The sequence below is a fragment of the Palaemon carinicauda genome, unplaced genomic scaffold, assembly GCF_036898095.1.
Source record: "Palaemon carinicauda isolate YSFRI2023 unplaced genomic scaffold, ASM3689809v2 scaffold36, whole genome shotgun sequence".
In the NCBI taxonomy this organism is placed as follows: Eukaryota; Metazoa; Arthropoda; class Malacostraca; order Decapoda; family Palaemonidae; genus Palaemon; species Palaemon carinicauda.
Window position 1 is genome coordinate 139693 of NW_027171280.1, and position 2808 is coordinate 142500.

The window sequence follows — 2808 nt, forward strand, 5'->3', positions numbered from 1 at the left end:
TTCTGATAAATTACTCTTTAAAACTTAAAGAAGGCTTGTTTTAAATGGTTTTGTAATACGTGCTATATTTAGTGTCAACTGTTAAAATTCAAATTTTGAATGCATGTACTCCTTCAGGTAATAATGAAAAACGAGAGAGAGAGAGAGAGAGAGAGAGAGAGAGAGAGAGAGAGAGAGAGAGAGAGAGAGAGAGAGAGAGAGAGAGAGAGGAAAAAAAAATTGTTTAGCAGTGACATTTTATATTTCTTAAGAAATAACATGAACAATATAATAATGGGAGGGGACTGGAATTGCAATACAACCATGAGAGATTGTTCGAGTTCAGAAAATGAACTGCTGTCAAAATCACTTTTGGATCTAAGGAATAGTTTGAAATTGAAAGATGCTTGGTTCATTGTGAATCACCAGATGGAGTATACTTTCCTGAGAGATAATTGTGGTTTCAGACTGGACAGATTTTATGTTAAAGATTGCCAAGATAATGTCTCTAACATTCGACGCTTCTTTAGGATTGGTCAAATCATTGTTATAAAATCATCTTTAAAATTAGAAAATATCGTAAAAACAAGAACAGGATATTAAAAATTTCATTGAAGTAAACTTCATAATCATATTACTACTAACAATTTTAATATGTGTTGGAAATTTATTCAGAGCAAACTATGTAATGGACAATATAATTTTTTGGTGGAAATTAGCGAAAAATTCACTCAAGAATTTCATCAGGAGCTCAAAACAGGTGAATCAGGAAAAAAAAAATCGGGTTGTTAAACTTGCTAAATTATCAATTTCAATAGGAAATGTGAAAATCTATATCAAATTCTTGTAATCTTAATATTGTTAATAAATTATAATCAAGAATACATGATATTCAAAATGAAATATGTAATGGAATAAAGGTGAAGGCAAAAGTGGATAATCCTTTGAAAGGTAAACAAGTATCAGCTTATCTACACAGAAAAAGGAAAGTTGTTATATTTCTGTCTTTGGCTTTTTAGTTTAATAAATGCTGAAAATTGAAAACTAGTACTAGGTTATGAATGTTAAAGGTAGACTTCAATGAAATTAATATAAAGGAGGAAAATACGACAATGATTATAATAGCATATTTTATTGCAGGGATAAGGATGGAAAGACACTTTAGGTTTTTAAGTACTGACCCGCAATTGCTTATCTTTAACAAAAACAAAATGGTAAATACTTTTAACGTATATAAAATATTCTTTGAAACCTCTGCTCAAAAAGTATTCACGAGTCGATATGTTTGTAATTTGAAAACATATTTAGATGTAGATGAATAATAAAATGTACAATTTAATGTTAATTACAAAATTTATTCATGTAAATATATAATGAAGTATATAAAATACTATAAATTGTAAAAATTATAAATGTACATTTTTTTAATAAAAGAAAAAAATTTATCTCTTCGCTTCCCTATGGATATCCATAACTAATCTTATTTGCAAGGTGCCACATTCTGCTACTCTTCTTAGCTTCTCTTCATTCAGTAACTTCAAAATATTCCTGCCATCTGGCCCTTATTCTCTCCTTCTGACAAAACATTTATGCCCTTAGTTTGATCTTAAATCTAAAAAATCTCGTTTATTTATTGTATAGCCAAATAAATTCTTTTCATGAACATACAATTTTACATATCTTGTAAAATTTTAATCCAAAGAAAAAAAAAGTAAAGGGGAGAATTAGAAATTACTGTACACACAATACGTCTTATAGTGCTGAAGGGAAAAAGAGAGTCCTGGAAGTAGAATTGGGTGTATATAGAAAGTGCTTATACAAGGTAGAGAACCAAAATTAGCAACTTCCTCGGAGTAAACTGTTTTCGTAGCAATTTCAGTGTTCTCATAACTGTTCTTATAGCTTCTTTTTTTTCTACGTAATTTGAGTTACCGTAAAGTTTCCAGCCATTTTGTTGCATTCCATTTCAACCCGGATGTATTTATAGTTGTTGAATTCTAGGAAAATCGACCACATAAATTTACAGGAAGTTGTTCAATGACCTACACAGATTCAAATATTATAATAAGTCCTTATAAATCAAGTAGAAACTGTGCTTTTGCCGCCATATTGGAAAATGGCAGCCGATTTCCAGATTTTTGTGTTTATCTTCTAAACCGTTCAACTTACAAAAATAGGTAAAAATTAGGAAATATTCGTCATAAAAACATAAGAATAAATTGCAAACCAGTACGCATTATCATGTTTCAAGGCCAGTCATGAATGGCAGAGTCAAGGGACAGTGACGATGCCCTGGCAAGCAGGACAATGCCCTACAGGCTGATCATATATACATACATATGATTACCTCCCAAGTATAAGCTAGGACCAAGGAGGACCGGGCAATGACTACCGATGACTCAGCAAGTAGACTTATAGGCTCTTCCAACCCGCCTCCCTCCCTCCCCATCCTTAGCTCACAAGGATAGTGAGGTTGCAGCCACTAAAGGAACTGACGAGTTTGAGCGGGACTTGAACCCGTCTAGCGATTACCAAGCAGGAACGTTACCAATAGGGCACCAAAGCCCTAACAGGAAAGAATAATAACTGTTCAAAAATTGATATACATAAATGTGAAATCCTGAACTTCATTAAATATTTATAGTCATTATTTTATGCTTATCAAAAATTTTGGCAATACAGTATACCAAAATAATAATAATTCCCAATCTAAATAAAATCGAACTTTTTAATTCAATTTGGTTTATGTAATAACTAGTTTAAGAAATGTTCTGAGTTACCAGAAATACTTGATCTGCCCGATCACATCTTACTATACAGAGGATATAC